General features: G+C 47.2%; 1 protein-coding gene across 3 annotated transcripts in view; it reads right to left on the reverse strand.

Annotated features, from left to right (window-relative positions):
- SEC24D (SEC24 homolog D, COPII coat complex component) overlaps nt 1-15,278 on the reverse strand; it is a 451,689-nt gene extending 436,411 nt beyond the window's left edge. For 2 of the 3 annotated variants that reach the window (XM_063920228.1, XM_063920226.1), the window contains exon 1: nt 15,145-15,278. The gene's annotated coding sequence lies outside the window, so the exon portion shown is untranslated. The other variant, XM_063920227.1, reaches the window with a different exon arrangement.
- Nucleotides 15,279-23,096: the final 7,818 nt, after the last annotated feature.

A 23,096-nucleotide genomic window follows, 5' to 3' on the forward strand; every position in this document is an offset into this window, starting at 1 on the left:
TTTTCTTGCTTCTGGCTCTGTAAGGGGGCCGGCGGCGCGGCTCCGGGACCGAAGCTCCGAGGCTGGGCCTGTGTTCGGTCCCTCTGGAGCTAATGGTGTCCAGTAGCCTAAGAAGCCCAATCCACTCTGCACGCAGGTGAGTTCGCTTCTTCTCCCCTTAGTCCCTCGATGCAGTGAGCTTGTTGCCAGCAGGTCTCACTGAAAATAAAAAACCTAAAACTAAACTTTTCACTAAGAAGCTCAGGAGAGCCCCTAGTGTGCACCCTTCTCGGCCGGGCACAAAAATCTAACTGAGGCTTGGAGGAGGGTCATAGGGGGAGGAGCCAGTGCACACCAGGTAGTCCTAAAGCTTTTACTTTTGTGCCCAGTCTCCTGCGGAGCCGCTATTCCCCATGGTCCTTACGGAGTTCCCAGTATCCACTAGGACGTCAGAGAAAATGTAGTTGTAAGCTCAGTGAAGTCGTCTAAAAACAGACAGACAGACAGACAGACAGATAGATAGATAGATAGATAGATAGATAGATAGATAGATAGATAGATAGATAGATAGATAGATAGATAGATAGAGGCCCCATACACTTATACGACATGACGCTGTCATGTCATATAAGATTTCCTCCAACCTCCCGGCAGCCTCCCCGTTGGCAGGATAGTATCAGATATATCGTATGCAGTTTTTTTTTTGCATACAATGTATCTTTTACTATCCTATCTATTTCCTGCGGGATCCGACATATAACGAGTGCAGCACTCGTGATATGTCGGATCTAGGGGGATCCGAGCCGATGCTCACGGGAACACGTATCGGATCGGCTTTTCAAGCACCCCGAAAATGCCCGATTTCACCCAATATATCGGACCGAATGCCCGAATTGGGCTGAAATCGGGCAAAATCGGTGTATGGGGCCCTTTAGATAAACAGACAGAGAGACAGAAAGACAGATAGATGGTTATGTTTTGCCAACTGGAAGTAAAAACAAGTTATGCCACTTTTCATTCCAACTCTTTGACATTAAAGGCTAAAGTGCCCAAGAGAACTTGTACTACAGTAAGACTGAAGCTACACAAGAACAGGTAAAGAGCCCTACACACTGGTCGATACCAGTGAAAGATATGAACGATCTCGTTCATTAATAAACAAGATACCGTTCATATCTTTCAGTGTGTAGGCACCAGCGATGAATGATGCGCGGCCCCGTGCTCGTTCATCGCTGGTGCCGGCTCGTTCAAACATGCAGGCCAATATGGACAATCTCGTCCATATTAGCATGCATTGCTATGGAGCCGGGTGACGGTGGGAGTGAAGAAACTTCACCCCCCCCCGGGTCGCCCGTCTGCCGTGCCATTAAGACTGAAGCTTGCGAGCAGGGCCTTCCTACCTCTATGACTGTTTATCACCCAGTTTGTTATTGTTATTTCAAATTGTAAAGCGCAACGGAATTTGCTGCGCTATATAAGAAACTGTAAATAAATAAATAAATAAATAATAAATTATGATGATATAGTTCGCATAGGTCACATCATTGATTTCATTTGGAAATGTTGATTTCTCTATCGTCCTAAGTGGATGCTGGGGTTCCTGAAAGGACCATGGGGAATAGCGGCTCCGCAGGAGACAGGGCACAAAAAAGTAAAGCTTTTACCAGATCAGGTGGTGTGCACTGGCTCCTCCCCCTATGACCCTCCTCCAGACTCCAGTTAGATTTTGTGCCCGAACGAGAAGGGTGCAATCTAGGTGGCTCTCCTAAAGAGCTGCTTAGAGAAAGTTTAGCTTAGGTTTTTTACTTTACAGTGAGTCCTGCTGGCAACAGGATCACTGCAACGAGGGACTTAGGGGAGAAGTAGTGAACTCACCTGCGTGCAGAGTGGATTTGCTGCTTGGCTACTGGACACTAGCTCCAGAGGGACGATCACAGGTACAGCCTGGATGGTCACCGGAGCCGCGCCGCCGGCCCCCTTGCAGACGCTGAAGAGAGAAGAGGTCCAAAATCGGCGGCTGAAGACTCCTGAGTCTTCATAAAGGTAGCACACAGCACTGCAGCTGTGCGCCATTTTCCTCTCAGCACACTTCACACAACAGTCACTGAGGGTGCAGAGCGCTGGGGGGGGCGCTCTGAGAGGCAAATAAAAACCTTATTAGAGGCAAAAAATACCTCACATATAGCCCACAGAGGCTATATGGAGATATTTAACCCCTGCCTAACTTCAAAAATAGCGGGAGACGAGCCCGCCGAAAAAGGGGCGGGGCCTATCTCCTCAGCACACAGCGCCATTTTCTCTCACAGAAAAGCTGGAGAGAAGGCTCCCAGGCTCTCCCCTGCACTGCACTACAGAAACAGGGTTAAAACAGAGAGGGGGGGCACTGATTTTGGCGATATTGTATATATATAAAAGATGCTATAAGGGAGAAACACTTATATAAGGTTGTCCCTATATAATTATAGCGTTTTTGGTGTGTGCTGGCAGACTCTCCCTCTGTCTCCCCAAAGGGCTAGTGGGTCCTGTCCTCTGTCAGAGCATTCCCGGTGTGTGTGCTGTGTGTCGGTACGTGTGTGTCGACATGTATGAGGACGATGTTGGTGAGGAGGCGGAGAAATTGCCTGTAATGGTGATGTCACTCTCTAGGGAGTCGACACCGGAATGGATGGCTTATTTAGAGAATTACGTGAGAATGTCAACACGCTGCAAGGTCGGTTGACGACATGAGACGGCCGACAATCTATTAGGACCGGTCCAGGCGTCTCAGAAACACCGTCAGGGGTTTTAAAAACGCCCATTTACCTCAGTCGGTCGACACAGACACAGACACGGACACTGAATACAGTGTCGACGGTGAATAAACAAACGTATTTCTCATTAGGGCCACACGTTAAGGGCAATGAAGGAGGTGTTACGTGTTTCTGATACTACAAGTACCACAAGAAAGGGTATTATGTGGGAGTGAAAAAACTACCTGTAGTTTTTCCTGAATCAGATAAAATAAAATGAAGTGTGTGATGATGCGTAGGGTTACCCCGATAGCAAATATTGGCGTTATACCCTTTCCCGCCAGAAATTAGGGTACGTTGGGAAACACCCCTTAGGGTGATAAGGCGCTCACACGCTTATCAAGTGGCGTTACCGTCTCCAGATACGGCCGCCCTCAAGGAGCCAGCTGATAGGAAGCTGGAAAAATATCCTAAAAAGTATATACACACATACGGTGGTTATACTGCGACCAGCGATCGCCATCAGCCTGGAGATGCAGTGCTGGGTTGGCTTGGTCGGATTCCCTGACTGAAAATATTTTATTCATGTAGAGCATTTAATAGGATGCATTCTATATATATGTATTGAGATGCACAGAGGGATATTTGCTCTCTGGCATCAAGATAAGTGCGTTGTCCATATCTCCCAGAAGATGTCAGGGACACGACAGTGGTCAGGTGATACAGATCCCATACGGCAGATGGAAGTATTGCTGTATAAAGGGAAGGAGTTATTTGGGGGTCGGTCCATCGGACCTGGGGACCACAGCAACAGCTGGGAAATCCAACCTTTTTTACCCCAAGTTACATCTCAGCTAAAAAAGACACCGTCTTTTCAGCCTCAATCTTTCCTTTCCCATGAGGGCATGCAGGCAAAAGGCCAGTCATATCTGCCCAGACATAGAGGTAAGGGAAGTAGACTGCAGCAGGCAGCCCTTTCCCAGGAAAAGAAGCCCTCCACCGCGTCTGCCAAGTCCTCAGCATGACGCTGGGGCCGTGCAAGCGGACTCAAGGTGGGGGGGTAGTCTCAAGAGTCTCAGGGCGCAGTGGGATCACTCGCAAGTTGACCCCTAGATCGTACGAGTATTATCCCAGGGGTAAAGATTGGAGAGTCGAGACATCTTCTCCTCGCAGGTTCCTGAAGTCTGCTTTACCAACGGCTCCCTCCGACAGGGAGGCAGCATTGGAAACAATTCACAAGCTGTATATCCAGCAGGTGATAATCAAAGTACCCCTCCTACGACAAGGAAAAGGGTATTATTTTTCCACACTATATTGTGGTACTGAAGCCAGACGGCTTGGTGACACATAGTCTAAATCTAAAATGTTTTGAACACTTACATAAAAGGTTCAAATCGAGATAAAGTCACTCAGAGCAGTGATAGCGAACCGGAAAAAAGGGGACTATATGGTGTCCCTGGACATCAAGGATTACCTCCATGTCCAAATTTTGTCCTTCTCATCAAGGGTACCTCTGGTTCGTGGTACAGAACTGTCAATATCAGTTTCAGACGATGCCGTTTGAATTATCCACGGCACCCCGGGCCTTTTTACCAAGGTAATGGCCGAAAAGATGTTTCTTCAAAGAAAAAAGGCATCTAAATTATCCCTTACTTGCACGACCTAAAAAGGGCAAGTTCCAGAGAACAGTTGGAGGTCGGAAGAGCACTATCTAAAGTAGTTCTTCGACGGCACGACTGGATTCTAAATATTCCAAGAATCGCAGCTGTTTTCCGACGATACGTCTGCTGTTCCTAGGGATGATTCTGGACACGGTTCAGAAAAAGGTTTTTCTTCCCGAGGAAAAAGCCAAGGAGTTATCCGACCTGTCAGGAACCTCCTAAAACCAGGAAAGGTGTCTGTACATCAATGCACAAGAGTCCTGGGAAAAATGGTGGCTTTTTACGAAGCAATTCCATTGGGCAGATTCCATGCAAGAATTTTCCAAAGGGATCTGTTGGACAAATGGTCAGGGTCGCATCCTCAGATGCACCTGCGAATAACCCTGTCGCCAAGGACAAGGGTATATCTTCTGTGGTGGTTGCAAAAGGCTCATCTATTGGAGGGCCGCAGATTCGGCATACAGGATTTGATCCTGGTGACCACGGACGCCAGCCTGAGAGGTTGAGGAGCAGTCACACAAGGAAGAAACTTCCAGGGGGTATGGACGAACCTGGAAAAGTCTCTTCACATAAACATTCTGGTACTAAGAGCAATCTAAAATGCTCTAAGCCAGGCGGAACCACTCCTGCAAGGAAAACCGGTGTTGATTCAGTCGGACAACATCACGGCGGTCGCCCATGTAAACAGACAGGGCGGCACAAGAAGCAGGAGTGCAATGGCAGAAGCTGCCAAGATTCTTCGCTGGGCGGAGAATCACGTAATAGCACTGTCAGCAGTGTTCTTCCCGGGCGTGGACAACTGGGAAGCAGACTTCCTCAGCAGACACGATATTCACCCGGGAGAGGGGGGTCTTCATCCAGAAGTCTTCCACATGCTAATAAACTGTTGGGAAAGACCAATGGTAGACATGATGGCGTCTCGCCTCAACAAGAAACTGGACAAGTATTGCGCCAGGTCAAGAGATCCACAGGCAATAGCTGTGGACGCACTGGTAACACCTTGGGTGTACAAATCAGTATATGTGTTTCCTCCTCTGCCTCTCATACCAAAGGTATTGAAGATTATACGGTGAGGAGGAGTAAGAACAATACTAGTGGCTCCGGATTGGCCAAGAAGGACTTGGTACCCGGAACTTCAAGAGTTGGTCACGGACGACCCGTGCCCTCTACTTCTGAGAAGGGACCTGCTACAACAGGGTCCCTGTCTCTTTCAAGACTTACCGCGGCTGCGTTTGACGGCATGGCGGTTGAACGCCAGATCCTAAAAGGGAAAGGCATTCCAGAAGAAGTCATTCCTACCTTGATTAAGGCAAGGAAGGAAGTCACCGCGAAACATTATCACCGCATGTGGCGAAAATATGTCGCGTGGTGCGAGGATCGGAGTGTTCCGACGGAGGAATTTCAACTGGGTCGTTTCCTACATTTCCTACAATCAGGATTGTCTATGGGTCTCAAATTGAGATCTATTAAGGTTCAAATTTCGGCCCTGTCAATATTCTTCCAAAAAGAATTGGCCTCAGTTCCTGAGGTACAGACTTTTGTTAAAGGAGTACTGCATATACAGCCTCCTGTGGTGCCTCCGGTGGCACCGTGGGATCTAAATGTAGTTTTAGATTTCCTCAAATCCCATTGGTTTGAACCATTGAAAAAGGTGGATTTTAAATATCTCACATGGAAAGTGACTATGTTACTGGCCCTGGCTTCCGCCAGGAGAGTATCTGAATTGGCGGCTTTATCTTATAAAAGCCCTTATCTAATCTTCCATTCGGATAGGGCAGAACTGAGGACTCGTCCGCATTTTCTCCCTAAGGTGGTATCAGCGTTTCACCTGAACCAACCTATTGTGGTGCCTGCGGCCACTGGCGACTTGGAGGACTCCAAGTTGTTGGACGTTGTCAGAGCCTTAAAAATATACATTTCAAGGACGGCTGAAGTCAGAAAATCTGACTCGCTGTTGATACTATATGCACCCAACAAGTTGGGTGCCCCTGCTTCTAAGCAGACGATTGCTCGTTGGATTTGTAACACAATTCAACTTGCTCATTCTGTGGCAGGCCTGCCACAGCCTAAATCTGTTAAGGCCCATTCCACAAGGAAGGTGGGCTCATCTTGGGCGGCTGCCCGAGGGGTCTCGGCATTACAATTCTGCCGAGCAGCTACGTGGTCGGGGGAAAACACGTTTGTAAAATTCTACAAATTTGATACCCTGGCAAAAGAGGACTTGGAATTCTCTCATTCGGTGCTGCAGAGTCATCCGCACTCTCCCGCCCGTTTGGGAGCTTTGGTATAATCCCCATGGTCCTTTCAGGAACCCCAGCATCCACTTAGGACGATAGAGAAAATAAGAATTTACTTACCGATAATTCTATTTCTCGGAGTCCGTAGTGGATGCTGGGCGCCCATCCCAAGTGCGGATTATCTGCAATACTGTACATAGTTATTGTTAACAAATTCGGGTTATATTGTTAAGGAGCCATCTTTAAGAGGCTCTTTCTGTTATCATACTGTTAACTGGGTTTAGATCACAAGTTGTACGGTGTGATTGGTGTGGCTGGTATGAGTCTTACCCGGGATTCAAATTGCCTCCCTTATTGTGTACGCTCGTCCGGGCACAGTACCTAACTGGAGTCTGGAGGAGGGTCATAGGGGGAGGAGCCAGTGCACACCACCTGATCTGGTAAAAGCTTTACTTTTTTGTGCCCTGTCTCCTGCGGAGCCGCTATTCCCCATGGTCCTTTCAGGAACCCCAGCATCCACTACGGACTCCGAGAAATAGAATTATCGGTAAGTAAATTCTTATTATAGTGGCTAACAATTCAGTTACTGGCTCCCTCTTTAGCTTGGTGTTCTTCATACCCTACCGTACTCACACCATTATCTACACTACTGTTCCACCTCATCTGACAGCATGAAGGGCAGAAGAGCTGTCAGCATAGCACAGTGACAGCCTGGAGGGCAGAGGAGATATCAGGAGTGGCACAGTGGCATCATGGAGGGCAGAGGTCAAAGTCAAGAGTGGCACAGTGACAGCATGGAGGGCAGAGGAGATGTCAGGGATGGCGCAGTGACAACATGGAGGTCAGGAGTGGCACAGTGATAGCATGCAGGGAAGAGGAGATGTCAGGAGTGGCACAGTGACATCATGAAGGGCAGAGGAGATGTCAGGAGTGGCACAATGACAGCATGGAGGGCAGAGGAGATGTCATGTGTGGCGCAGTGACAACATGGAGGGCAGAGGAGATGTCAGGGGTGACACAGTGACATGGAGGGCAGAGGTCGATATCAGGAGTGGCACAGTGACATCATGAACGGCAGAGGAGATGTCAGCAGTGGCACAGTGAAGCAGCACCTGATTGGACTGGACAGTATCGGCTACAGTCCGACATGGTGCTACACTGACCACTTACATTAAGCTCCCTGACAACTTTACTCTCTACCAGTGACGTGCGGTGAAGTGAGGCAGGTGAGGCAGAGCCTTTCCTATCATAGTCCAGTGTATGCCAGAGTTTTGATTATATAAAGTATATGAAAAATACAAAGACTATACTATACATATCTTCATTGTATTAGTCTAATCATTTTTATAGTCAAAACTCTGGAGTAAAAAGTCTATGGCAAGTGCCTACAATTTCCACACATCTATGATCAAAGCTCACCAAATTTCCAGCAGTATATACTGCTCCACCTCTGCGTAATGCCCACATAAACGCTTAGGCTTATATATTGTAAAGTGTAAATCTGGCTCTAGTACTAGCCAGTGCTTCCTCAGCCATTTACCTCATCACATGTCCCTGCTCTACACATATGCAAGTGCTTCAAGTAGTAGTGAAATAGGGTACCTTCAAAGACTACTGTATATGCACATTGACTAGAAAACAACTACTATCAGAAAACGTGAAGAAAGGGATTCTGGAATTTGCCATTTATAAGGAGGCATTTGTCTTTCCACTAATTCTCTGACAAAGACCACTGAAGAAAAAAATGAAGAACAAGTTACAACGAATTCCAAACTGAGTTTTGAAAACTCCACTTCCACCTTGTGGTGGGTTCACCGGAGAGAGAAGGACAGAAAGGTACAAGGGTGCCCAAATACCTCAGAAAAGTCAGCTCTGATCACTTATAAAGGGACATGCTAAACTTTATAATAGAAGTTAGCTTACAGCAGAGTTTCCAAAACTCTGCCATTACAGTCCAGGTTTTAAGGCTATCCATGAATGAGTCCAGATGGTTAAACCAAATTGACTGAGGTACTAATTACGTTACCTGTGCTCAAGCATGGATATCCTTAAAACATTGACTATAATGGTGGAGTTAGGGAAACTCTAGCTTGGAGGTTAAGGAAAGTTCATTTCCTAACATCTGTACTAGAGCAGGCATTGTCCTCAATGCACACTAAAAGTGCGTACACATTGGCCAATATATCAGCCATTCAACTGAGGGGCCGATATATCGCTGGTCCGCCGGCCAGTGTATATAAACAATATGTCTGTGACCACCGCTGTTCACAGACATATCGTGCCGTCCCTGCAACACAGATATTTTGGCTCATCGTGCTGTGTGAGAAGGCAATCAACACATGCCGGCGGTGACTGACAGCACAACTGGGTGGGCACATGTAAATGCCGGCCCACTTTGTGACATCAGTCACGACGGATCGGGCAGCGAGTATGCACAACACACTGCCCGATCCGTCTGTAGATATATCTGCAGATCAACTGATCTGAACATATATCTATAAGTGTACACCCAGCATAACTGTCCAGGTTTTAGTAATATCCATGCTGGTATAGTACCTCAGTTACAGTATTCTGATTTAGCCATCTGTGCTGAAGCATGGCTATCACTGAAACCTGCACTGTTAGTGTGCCTTGAGGACCAAGGTTGGGAATGCCTGTACTAGAGGTTTAGTTAACAGTAAACTAGCTTGAAAAGTTCTTCTTAAATGTGAAAGCATTGTGAAACAGTCAAGTACCCTACACACTCGGCGACCTGCCGCCGAGTTGCCTGACGGCTGATATGGCTGGCAGGCGACCCGGTGGCGGGGGGAGTGAAGTTTCTTCACTCCCCCCCCCCATCAGCTGGCTCCATAGTCCTGCATGCTAATATGGACGAGATTGTCCATATTGGCTTGCATGCATAAGCGACCCAGCACCAATGATGAACGAGCGCGGGGCCGCGCATCGTTCATCGTTGGTGAATACACACTGAACAATATGAACGAGTTCTCGTTCGTTAATGAACGAGAATGTTCATATCGTTCAGTGAAATCTATTAGTGTGTAGGGCCCATTAGAAACATTTGCTGTATATATGTAATAAGTTGTAGAGTATATGTGGTATGTTACATATGGTATCCGGACTCCAGGTCGACACCAAAAAGGTCAACACACCTTAGGTCGACACCAACTGGTCGACACACCTTAGGTAGACGTGGACAAAAGGTCGACATGGAAAAAGGTCAACATGAGTTTTTTATGTTTTTTGGGTGTCGTTTTCTTCATAGAGTGACCGGGAACCCCAATTAGTGCACCGCTTTGCTCGCCATGCTTCGGGCAAGGTGCCTCTCTCGGCTACCGCTGCGCTCGGCACAGATTACCGTTCCCAATCGTAGTCCACGTGGATCGTAAAGTATGAAAAAGTTCAAAAAATGGAAAGAAAAATGTGAAAAATGCATGTCGACATTTTCCCATGTCGACCTTTTGTCCATGTTGACCTAAGGTGTGTCGATCTTTTTGGTGTCGACCTGGAGTCCGGATACCATATGTAACATACCACATATACTCTACAACTGATATGACACAACAGAACAGAACATGTTTCAACTTTTTCCAAACCCTCAGGGGAGTAATCTTTCTGTGTTTTACTTCCTGCACATTATAAAAACACTGCCATGAAGCTCTCTAAGAACACAATCAACAGCAAAAGCACCACACCCAAATAAAAAACACAACCGCCTCAACAAACCTAAACTACACACATAATTTAAATGACCTTCCATATTATATTATTGAGTTTCTAAGTTGCGTAAAAGATCCCTGCAAAGCATGTTTTAACGTGTATTAGCAAATTTGTGATATACATTATCAAATGTCCGTGTGGACTGGCCTATGTGGGAAGACGGTCTGTTCCTTTAGGGCAGGCATCTCCAAACTGCGGCTCTCCAGCTGTTGAGAAACTACACATCCCAGAATGCCCTGACACAGCTTTAGCATTCACTGACAGCAAAACTGTGTCAGGGAATGCTGCGATATGTAGTTTCACAACAGCTGGAGGGCCGCAGTTTGGACATGCCTGCTTTAGGGAGAGAGCAACCCAACATAGGTCAGCTATCAGATTATCCCTGGAGGGCAAAGCTATAGACCAGCATGTAGCCAGGCACTTTGTGGCAGCCAGGAACTCATTGGTGACACTCAGGTACAAAGTTTTAGATCAATGTATCCATTGAAAGTACTCCAGGACAGCTGACATTTACAAACAGAAGCAGGAGTGGATGTGCTGTGAATTATGGTTGCTCTGGATATGGGAACCCAATTCTTATGTTATGGGGGACAAAGTGTAGTTATAAAAAATAATACATTTTTGTGATGAATTTCTTTAAAAGAACAATGAATACACTAATCGCGTTTTGTTAGTGTGTTTATAATATGCTTTATTATTTGTATGTTTGATAGTTTAGTCATACTGGAAGTGATAACCATAAAATCCATGTCTGCAATATCCACTGTACTGTATAACTACTAATAAAAAGAGGAATGTGTCAAATTCTCTCTTTTGTTTAAGCGTTCTGAAAGTAAACAATCAGTTACAGCTAATCAGATGCAATTAGAATTTATAGGATAATGAACTGACACAGTAGCAGCCAGTAAGTGACAGGAAACTATCCACACTAAAAAGAGGCAAGCTTACCAGAACAGGAACAGATTCTAGCCATGCACACTGCACTACACAAAGCACGCACACTTCCAAAGAATGCATCATACTGTATCATCAACGTCCTCTGAACGGCATCCAACATGCATGGGCTACTATTTACTTCATCCTTACTTCCCCATAGTCCAACATTTTCTTCCTCTATATCTTCTTCCCAGGATTCCCTGTGTCTTCTTAAATGTTCTCTCTAACGCTAATGACTGTGTAATAAAAAATGACTGTCCACTTTTTAACAATCTTCCTTAACTTTGACCTATACCAGCGACCTCCCCATGCGACACAGAGGAAGGCCTCTACTTGGCTCCACCATTACCTTTAATAAGAAGCCATCAGGCCTGTAGAAGGGAAGCACTTCTTCAGCACTGCTAAAGAGGACTGGAAGGATTCATTCAGACCTGATCGCTGTCAATGTCCTTCGATCAGATAGCTGCTGCCCAGGAGGAATGAAAATTCACCCCGTGCAAGTGTGCACTGTGCGAAAATTCCCCTCAGTCAGCGGACAGCTGCAAAACCGTTCGCATTACGCTCACCATCTAATGTTTTTTCCAGTCTGTGCGTAGCCCACGACTTACTCCTGCAGTGCGAAAGGATCAGGCTGATCGGGGCCGGAGCTGACGTCACACACACTCCCTGAAAACGCTTGGGCACGCCTGCGTTTTTTCAGACACTCATTGAAAACGGCTAGTTACCACCCATAAACGTCCTCTTCCTGTCAATCACCTTGCGAACAGCCATGCAATCGAAATGTTTTACCATTCTGTCGCTGTTTGGCAACACACATGCGCATTGCGGTGCCTTACGCATGCGCAGTAGTTCGATTATCGCCCACTGTGCGAAAACACACAGCAGCGATCAGGTCTGAATTGTGCCCTAAGTCAGTCTGCTCTGCGGACCACACCTTCTGGTGGCTCCTGGTGTTAGTTGATAAGGAAGTATAGAAGGAGGGATCCCTTGTTACATAGGGAAGAAGTCATATGTCGTCATTATTTAAAATTGTATTTTGATATGTTATCCTTATTGGTTGTCAATATGAGAGATGGATTCTGGGAGATAATGTAAAATCTGAATACTGCGTAGAGCATTCACTTTCACACTGAGAAACAAGTGGGTTACTTATCTAATACAGGTTGAGTCTCCCTTATCCAAAATGCTTGGGACCAGAGGTATTTTGGATATTGGATTTTTCCGTATTTTGGAATAACTGCATACCATAATGAGATATCATGGTGATGGGACCTAAGTCTAAGCACAGAATGCATTTATGTTACATATACACCTTATACACACAGCCTGAAGGTAATTTTAGACAATATTTTTTATAACTTTGTGCATTAAACAAAGTGTGTCTACATTCACACAATTCATTTATGTTTCATATACACCTTATACACACAGCCTGAAGGTCATTTAATACAATATTTTTAATAACTTTGTGTATTAAACAAAGTTTGTGTACATTGAGCCATCAAAAAACAAAGGTTTCACTATCTCACTCAAAAAATTCCGTATTTCTGAATATTCCGTATTTCGGAATATTTGGATATGGGATACTCAACCTGTATAATAATATGGTACTGAAGATACTTATACAGTAGGTCTCAACCATTAGTAGTAAGGGGATGATTCAGTTGCAAGCAAATCAACTGCAGTTATACTCGCACCCCATGTGCAATTATACTCACACCCCATGCACAGAATTGAAGGTGTATATTTACCTGTTTATCAAGTTATACACATCTATGTGACCACACCGCCCCCACCCATATGCCTGTACCTATATCCAACATTATTATCACTGCACACCTGCATCGGAGTGCAAGTGGTCTGTCTGAAATCTGACGGATCCCTGCATATCTACAACTCAGTATAACCCACAGTTTTATCTACATTCCCTTTACACAGCCTCACTAAACGTACCCTTCGTGCGAACACCTCACTGCCACCCAGTTACGCCAATTAGAGCACAAGTGGAGTCGCGACCAGGATGCTATGACCCAGAATTGCTTGTACATATGTACACTCAGCTACAGAGCATGTGCAGTGCAAATTGTCAACAAAAAAGAGCCATCCACAGAATGAACTTGCATGCAAGTCTGAATAGGCCACGAAATGCCTATAACATACATTTGGTATGTTAACTGAGAAAATATAGATTCCAATATATTAAAGAAAAAGTTAATTATGCCATTTTAGCAACACTGCTGGAAACCATGTACTGTATGCATAGCTCATCTTCTATCAATGTACATTTATTTGTGTACTTTACATACATGATTGTATCTGATGATTGTAAGTGCAAATTCACCAACCAAGTACTATCAAAATTGGGCAAAATGACCAGGCACCACCGTATGTGCTCATTTTGGAAATACTACTAATAATTATATTTTCACAATGTAGGTTGAAGGATACACAAGGGATACTCACTCCCCTTTGTCTGTATCTTATAATTACATAAGGTGCTGGGCACATTATATATAGGGTATATAGCAAGGAACGCACTCACCAGACTTCTTGAAAGTGAAAAGTGTATTCTTTTAATTCAGCTCAGATAGTGTCACAGGGTCGCGGCCCCAGTGACACTATGTGAGCTGAATTAAAAGAATACACTTGAAAGTGAAAATACACTTTTCACTTTCAAAAAGTCTGGTGAGTGCGTTTCTTGCTATATACCCTATGTCTGGGACTGTGTTTGGAATGGACTGGTCTCTGGTTAATGCACCCCAGCGGCTGTAATATTTGAATATGCGAGTGCAACTTTACGGGATAGATATATATATATTTATATATGCAGTAGACGGTGTAATGGTTAGCATTACTGCCTCATGGGTTCGATTCCCACCATGGCTTTAACTGTGTGGAGTTTGTATATTCTCCACGTACTTGCGTGGGTTTCTTCCGGTTACACCGATTTCCTCCCACAATCCGAAAATATACTGATAGGTTAATTGGCTCTCAACAAAGTGAACCCTAGCGTCTTGATAAAAGTCATCTACCGACTGAAACGTTGGACAAGTGTCACAGGATGTCATGAGTTGTCTTTAAAGATCTCATCATGAGTGCCGCCTATACACTGGATATTGATCGGTATGACTTGTACCCAAGTATCTGAATTCTGGCTCCGTCAGAATGCTGATTCCGGAATCCTGATTATAAGTATAGCGGGGGGAGGGGGTTATGCTTGACGAGGTTAGGGTTAGGTACTAAGGGGGAGGTTAAAATTAGGCTGCGGGAAGGGAGGGTTAGGGGAAAGAGGAGAACATACTCACCTCCCCCCTGTCGGGATTTAAAATATAGGGATGATGGCGACTTTATTGTGACCGCCAGCATATCATACTGCACCTTGTTATCTTGTGTGGTCCTTTAAAATAACAGTAAATAGTTGTGAACAGAACTTTGCCTGAACTTAAACAAAATGTACAGTACCTCCTAAACTAGAACGAATGGAGTGCACAAGTCTTATGTTCTGGACCATATGTTCATCCTTTTTACAATACCTGCACTGGCCAAATACTTAACTACTCAAAATGTGATATACAAAAAACAGACATGGCATTTACTATTACAGACGACACACACAAAATCAGTATTGGGATGTAACACAACAATTAGATCATTTACATAATAATTCTTATCACTAACTGTGATCCTTCTGTCCTTCTATTTATCTTATTTCTGCTGACATATGACACGTGTCCTGCATACACAGCAACAGCACCTGTGCCACCTCTACTCCCTCACCCTGCCCAGTCTCACCATGGTCACATCTGACACCTCTTCTAACATCCCGCTAGCCTTATTGCAGCAGCCTGCCAGTCGTACAGTGTGAGCCGGTCAGTGTGTTACCTGGGCTGGCAGTGATGTCCCTGCCGGTACCACGGTCCTAGTTGTAGGGAACTTGCAGCAGCGGAGCCGGTGGCACAGGGGAGCGAGCTCTGCCACGTCAGATAGCAGCCACAGCTGGGGCGCGCACCCGCCGACAGACCGGCTCTCACTACTCGACCGGGGGCGCGCACCCACTCTACTCTGGCTTGGCAGGGAGCGCGCACCCGTCATGCGCTTCCCTTCCACCAGCACGGGAGCGCGATCCACGTCACCACTGGAGTGGATACAGGACTCGGAGGCGTCGTATAGTCAGCACGGAGCATCGTCACTTACCGGCCGGGCTCTGCTGAGGATAATGACGCTATACTGTAGCAATAACAGCTCTTTCCTCTGTTATTAATGTTATCTTTCCAAGCATGATCTCTGTGCTACAGCGTTTAGTTGTATGTAGAAACTTTGTACTCGTGACCCGGCTTGGAGTGGGGTACAGGGGAAACCACCGATGGGCCCTACTTCCTGGGGGCCCACCTCCTGCTCTAAGGATCAGGTTCTAAACTGTGCACTTGAATTATACATATGTTACCTTATACTGGACTATGGTGTATTCTCTACAGTGCATTGCTGTTTTCTCTAACGTCCTAGTGGATGCTGGGGACTCCGTAAGGACCATGGGGAATAGACGGGCTCCGGAGGAGACTTGGGCACTTTAAGAAAGAATTTAGATTCTGGTGTGCTCTGGCTCCTCCCTCTATGTCCCTCCTCCAGACCTCAGTTTGAATCTGTGCCCGGACGAGCTGGGTGCTGTTCAGTGAGCTCTCCTGAGCTTGCTGTAAGAAAGTTTTTTGTTAGGTTTTTTAATTTCAGGGAGCTCTGCTGGCAACAGACTCTCTGCATCGTGGGACAGAGGGGAGAGAAGCAGCCCTACTCTCTGAAGATAGGTCCTGCTTCTTAGGCTACTGGACACCATTAGCTCCAGAGGGATCGTACACAGGATCTCACCCTCGTCGTCCGATCCCAGAGCCGCGCCGCCGTCCCCCTCGCAGAGCCGGAAGACAGAAGCCGGGTGAGCATGAGAAGCAAGAAGACTTCGAAATCGGCGGCAGAAGACTCTGGTCTTCACTGAGGTAGCGCACAGCACTGCAGCTGTGCGCCATTGCTCCCACACACACCTCACATACTCCGGTCACTGTAAGGGTGCAGGGGGGGGGGCAACAATTGGGACCTCTTTGGCAAAAGTTTAGCATATATACAGTTGGGCACTGTATATATGTATGAGCCCCCGCCAAGAAAATGTATATTTAAGCGGGACAGAAGCCCGCCGTCGAGGGGGCGGGGCTTCTTCCTCAGCACTCACCAGCGCCATGTTTTTTCTCCACAGCACCGCTGAGAGGAAGCTCCCCAGCCTCTCCCCTGCAGATACACGGTAGAAGAGGGTAAAAAGAGAGGGGGGCAGTTACTGTGTTATTCCTGGGTTAATAGCGCTGGGGTGTGTGCTGGCATACTCTCTCTCTGTCTCTCCAAAGGGCCTTGTGGGGGAATTGTCTTCAGATGAGCATTCCCTGAGTGTGTGGTGTGTCGGTACGTGTGTGTCGACATGTCTGAGGTAAAAGGCTCCCCTAACGAGAAGATAGAGCAAATGTGTGTGTGAGGGGTGTCTCCGTCGACAACGCCGACACCTGTTTGGGTATGTGTAATTAAGTGCTAAGGTGAAATAATTGCACAAAATATTAGAGAACACACAGGGAATCTACCCATGTCTGTCCCTATGTCGCAGAGACCTTCAGAGTCTCTCAATGATCACTATCCAAAATAATAGACACTGATATCGACACGGAGTCTGACTCCAGTGTCGACTACGATAATGCAAAGTTACAGCCAAAATGGCAGAAAAGTATTCAATATATGATTATTGTAATAAAAGATGATTTTCATATCACTGATGACTCATCTGTCCCTGACACGAGGGTACACATGTTTAAGGGGAAGAAAGCTGAGGTAAATTTCCCTCCTCTCATGATGAAAAAGAGCGGGAATCTCCAGACAAGAGACTGCAGTTTCCCACAAAGAATTCTCAGGGAGTATCCTTTCCCTACTAGGGCCAGGATACGATGGGAATCTTCCCCTAGGGTGTCACGTTTGCCCAAAAGGTAGCCCTGACTTAACAGCTATCCTCAGGGATCCTGCAGATAGCGTGCACATTCTGGTACACTACTCAGACCGGCGATTGTGTCGGCATGGGTTTATAGTGCTGTAGCAGCGTGGTCAGGTACCTTATCAGCAGAGATTGAGACCCTAGTATGTATATATATATGTATATATATATATAGATATATATATTAAAGATGCTGTCTTAAGATATATATATATATATATATATATATATATATATATATATATATAAAACATGCCCAAAGAGACATTAGTCTACTGGGTTCTAGAGTCAACGCTATGTCGATTTCTGCTTGACGTGTCCTGTAGAATATGCAATGGACAGGTGATGCCGACTTAAGAGGCATATGGAAGGCTGAGGATTGTGTGGAGAAGGGATCTCGGACCTGGTCCCCACAGCTATAGCTGGTAATTCTGATCTTTTGCCTTATATTCCTGCACAGCCTAGGAAAGCACGACATTATCAAATGCAGCCTTTCGATCACAAAGAAACAAGAAAGTCCGAGGTGCGTCCTTTCTTGGCAGAGGCAGGGGCAGAGGAAAGAAGCTGCACAACACAGCTAGTTCCCAGGAACAGAAGTCCTCCCTGGCCTCTACAAAATCCACCGCATGTCGCTGGGGCTCCACAGGCGGAGCTAGGCCCGGTGGGGGCACGTCTTCGTAATTTCAGCCACAAGTGGGTTCACTCCCTGTTGGATCCCTGGGCAATTGATATTGTGTCTCAGGGATACAAGCTGGACTTTGAGGAGATGCCCCCTCACTGACGGCCCTGACGGCTTCCCCCCACGAGAGGGAAATAGTGTTAACTGCAATTCACAAATTGTATCTTCAACAGGTGGTGGTCAAGGTTCCCCTCCTTCAACAAGGAGGGGGTTATTATTCGACCATGTTGTAGTCCCGAAACCGGACGGTTCGGTCAGACCCATATTGAATTTAAAATCCCTGAACATATACCTGAAAAGGTTCAAGTTCAAGATGGAATCGCTAAGAGCGGTCATCGCAAGCCTGAAAGGGGGAGATTTTATGGTGTCTCTGGACATAAAGGATGCATACCTTCATGTCCCCATTTATCCACCTCATCAGGCGTACCTCAGATTTGCGGTACAGGATTGTCATTACCAATTTCAGACGTTGCAGTTTGGTCTCCCCACGGCCCCGAGAATCTTCACCAAGGTAATGGCGGAAATGTTGGTGCTCCTGCGGTAGCAAGGTGTCACAATTATCCAATACTTGGACGATCTCCTCATAAAAGCGAGATTAAGAGAGCAGTTGCTGAACAGCGTATCACTTTCTCTGGAAGTGTAACGGCAACACGGCTGGATTCTAAATATTCCAAAGTCGCAGTTGGTTCCTACGGCTCATCTGCCTTTCCTAGGCATAATTCTAGACACAGACCAGAAAAGGGTGTATCTCCCGATAGAGAGAGCTCAGGAGCTCATGACACTGGTCAGGAACCTATTAAAACCAAAACAGGTGTCAGTGCATCACTGCACTCGAGTCCTGGGAAGGATGGTGGCATCATAAAAGGCCATTCCCTTCGGCAGGTTCCATGCGAGGACCTTTTCAATGGGACTTACTGGACAAGTGGTCCGAATCACATCTTCAGATGCATCGGTTAATCACCCTATCCCCCAGGGCCAGGGTGTCTCTCCTGTGGTGGCTGCAGAGTGCTCACCTTCTCGGGGGCCGCAGATTCGGCATTCAGGACTGGGTCCTGGTGACCACGGATGCAAGCCTCCGAGGGGAGCAGTCGCACAGGGAAGGAATTTCCAAGGTCTGTGGTCAAGTCAGGAGACTTGCCTTCACATCACCATCCTGGAATTAAGGGCCGTATACAACGCCCTACGTCAAGCGGAGACCCTTCTACGCGACCAACCGGTTCTGATTCAGTCAGAAGCCACCAGAATTCTTTGCTGGGCGGAGAATCACGTAAGCGCACTGTCAGCAGTGTTCATCCCGGGAGTGGACAGCTGGGAAGCAGACTTCCTCAGCAGGCACGACCTCCACCCGGGAGAGTGGGAACTTCATCAAGAAGTCTTCACGCAGATTGCAAGTCGGTGGGAACTGCCACAGGTGGACGTGATGGCATCCCGCCTCAACAAAAAGCTACAGAGGTATTGCGCCAAGTCATGAGACCCTCAGGCGATAGCTGTGGACGCACTGGTGTCACCGTGGGTGTTCCAGTCGGTCTATGTATTTCCTCCTCTTCCTCTCATACCCAAGGTGCTGAGAATCATAAGAAAAAGAGGAGTGAGAACAATACTCATTGTTCCGGATTGGCCAAGAAGGACTTGGTATCCAGATCTGCAAGAAATGCTCACAGAGGACCCGTGGCCTCTGCCTCTAAGACAGGACTTGTTGCAACAGGGGCCCTGTCTGTTCCAAGACTTACCGCGGCTGCGTTTGACGGCATGGCGGTTGAACGCCGGATCCGAGCAGAAAAAGGCATTCCTGATGAGGTCATTCCTACGCTGATAAAGGCTAGGAAGGACGTGACAACTCAACATTATCACCGTATATGGCGAAAATATGTTGCTTGGTTTGAGGCCAGGAATGCCCCTACGGAGGAATTCCAGCTGGGCCGTTTCCTTCACGTCCTACAGTCAGGAGTGAATTTGGGCCTAAAATTGGGGTCCATTAAGGTCCAGCTTTTGGCCCTATCCATTTTCTTTCAAAAAGGAGTTGACTTCTCTACCTGAAGTTCAGACGCTGTAAAGGGAGTGCTGCATATTCAGCCCCCTATTGTGCCTCCAGTGGCACCTTGGGATCTTAACGTGGTGTTGAGTTTCCTGAAATCCCACTGGTTTGAACCACTCGAAACGATGGAATTGAAATGTCTCATGTGGAAGGTGGTCATGCTGCTAGCCTTGGCTTCGGCTAGGCGTGTGTCAGAATTAGCGGCTTTTGTCACATAAAAGCCCCTATCTGGTTTTCCATGCGGATAGAGCAGAATTGCGGACCCGCCCACAGTTTCTGCCGAAAGTGGTTTCATCCTTTCATATAAACCACCCTATTGTGGTGCCTGTGGCTACTACTGACTTGGAGGATTCCGAGTTACTTGATGTGGTCAGGGCTTTGAAGGTTTATGTAGCCAGAACGGCTAGGGCCAGGAAAACAGAATCTTTGTTTCTCCTGTATGCTTCCAACAAGCTTGGGGCGCCTGCTTCAAAGCAAACTATTGCTCGCTGGATCTGTAATACGATTCAGCAGGCTCATTCTGCGGCTGGATTGCCGCTGCCAAAATCAGTTAAGGCCCATTCCACTAGGAAGATGGGCTCTTCTTGGGCGGCTGCCCGAGGGGTCTCGGCATTACAGCTGTGCCGAGCGGCTACTTGGTCAGGTTCAAACACTTTTGCAAAGTTCTATAAGTTTGATACCCTGGCTGAGGAGGACCTTGTGTTTGCTCAATCGGTGCTGCAGAGTCATCCGCACTCTCCCGCCCGTTTGGGAGCTTTGATATAATCCCCATGGTCCTTACTTACCGGTAAATCTATTTCTCGTAGTCCGTAGTGGATGCTGGGCGCCCGTCCCAAGTGCGGACTTCTTCTGCAATACTTGTATGTAGTTATTGCTGCAATAAGGGTTATGTTATAGTTGCATCAGGGTTGTACTGATGCTCTGTTGTTGTTCATACTGTTGACTGGGTAAGTTTATCACAAGTTATACGGTGTGATTGGTGTGGCTGGTTTGTATCTTGCCCTGGATTACCAAAATCCTTTCCTTGTACTGGCAGCTCTTCCGGGCACAGTTTCTCTAACTGAGGTCTGGAGGAGGGACATAGAGGGAGGAGCCAGAGCACACCAGAACCTAAATTCTTTCTTAAAGTGCCCATGTCTCCTGCGGAGCCCGTCTATTCCCCATGGTCCTTACGGAGTCCCCAGCATCCACTACGGACTACGAGAAATAGATTTACCGGTAAGTAAAATCTTATTATTAATCTGGTACATTATCATGCATGCAGCAGCTGAATTTATTGCATATATTTATGAAGGGGCCCAGACGTTGCACTCTCTAATGGTTAGTCAAACCAATGAGGCGGCCGGCCACACCCCCTCAGCAGACTGGCCACACCCCTAAACATGGTCCCTTACCACTGCACAGTGCCGTTTCTTGCGGCGGGCGAGCCGTGCAACCGCACGGGGCGCCCACCGCGGCACTTGCTGAGCACTTTCAAACCCCCCTCTCCTCCCGAGTGCCCAGCTCGGGGGGCGGGATTTCGCGGAATGACGCGTTTGCGTCGTGACGTCACGACGCAATCGCGTCATTCCGCGAAACCCCGCCCCCCGAGCTGGGCACTCGGGAGAAGGGGGAGCCAAGACGGCCAGCGCTGCGCAGACGAGGGAGAGGCGGCTGAAGAGCGGGAAGAACCGCTTCAAATGTAAGTCAGCCCCTCTCTCTCCCTCCCCCCCACTACCACCTGCCGTACTGTGTAAAATGGGGACACTTGTCTGCCGGAATGTGTAAAATAGGGACACTTGTCTGCCGGAATGTGTAAAATGGGGACACCTGTCTGCCGGAATGTGTAAAATGGGGACACTTGCCTGCCGGAATGTGTAAAATAGGGACACTTGTCTGCCGGAATGTGTAAAATGGGGACACCTGTCTGCCGGAATGTGTAAAATGGGGACACTTGCCTGCCGGAATGTGTAAAATGGGGACACTTGCCTGCCGCAATGTGTAAAATGGGGACACTTGCCTGCCATGCTGTGTAAAATGGGGGCACGGGCCTGCCGCAATGTGTAAAATGGGGACACTTTCCTGCCGCAATGTGTAAAATGTGAACACTTGCCTGCCGTACTGTGTAAAATGGGGGCACGTGCCTGCCGCAATGTGTAAAATGGGGACACTTTCCTGCCGCAATGTGTATAATGGGGACACTTTCCTGCCGCAATGTGTAAAATGTGAACACTTGCCTGCCGCACTGTGTAAAATGGAGGCAAGTGCCTGCCGCAATGTGTAAAATGGGGGCACTTTCCTGCCGCAATGTGTAAAATGGGGACACTTTCCTGCCGCAATGTGTATAATGGGGACACTTTCCTGCCGCAATGTGTAAAATGTGAACACTTGCCTGCCGTACTGTGTAAAATGGAGGCATGTGCCTGCCGCAATGTGTAAAATGGGGACACTTTCCTGCCGCAATGTGTAAAATGGGGGCACGTGCCTGCCGCAATGTGTAAAATGGGAACACTTGCCTACCGTGCTGTGTAAAATGGGGACACTTGCCTACTGTGCTGTGTAAAATGGGGACACTTGCCTGCCGTGCTGTGTAAAATGGGGTCGCGTGCCTGCTGTAATGTGTAAAATAAGGCCTTTTGTTTTTTTTTATCGTGTGGTGGCCGTGATGATGAGATCAGATGAGGCCACACCCATCTTAACAAAGCCACGCCCATTTTAACGAGGTCACGCCCCCTTGCCGGGAGCATACTTTTCCTCTTTATATCTATGGGGGGGGGGGCATTTTTAAATCTCGTACTGGGAGCCAAATTGGCTAGAAACGGCCCTGCCACTGCATTCCCTCACTGGGCCCTACAGGCCCCAGTCCGACACTGCTGGTGACCTCTGTATATCACTCTTGAAGTCTCTTTACACCAGGGTGAGATGGGGCTTTTCTGGCTACGTCAGTTTTCTCTTAAGTCCTAGAGCAGTGGTTCTCAAACTCGGTCCTCAGGACCCCACACAGTGCATGTTTTGCAGGTAACCCAGCAAGTGCATAGGTGTATTAAGTACTCGCTGACACATTTTTAAAAGGTCCACAGATGGAGCTAATTATTTCACTTGTGATTCTGTGAGGAGACCTGCAAAAC

This window comes from Pseudophryne corroboree, chromosome 1 (genome assembly GCF_028390025.1).
Source record: "Pseudophryne corroboree isolate aPseCor3 chromosome 1, aPseCor3.hap2, whole genome shotgun sequence".
NCBI classification, from domain to species: domain Eukaryota; kingdom Metazoa; phylum Chordata; class Amphibia; order Anura; family Myobatrachidae; genus Pseudophryne; species Pseudophryne corroboree.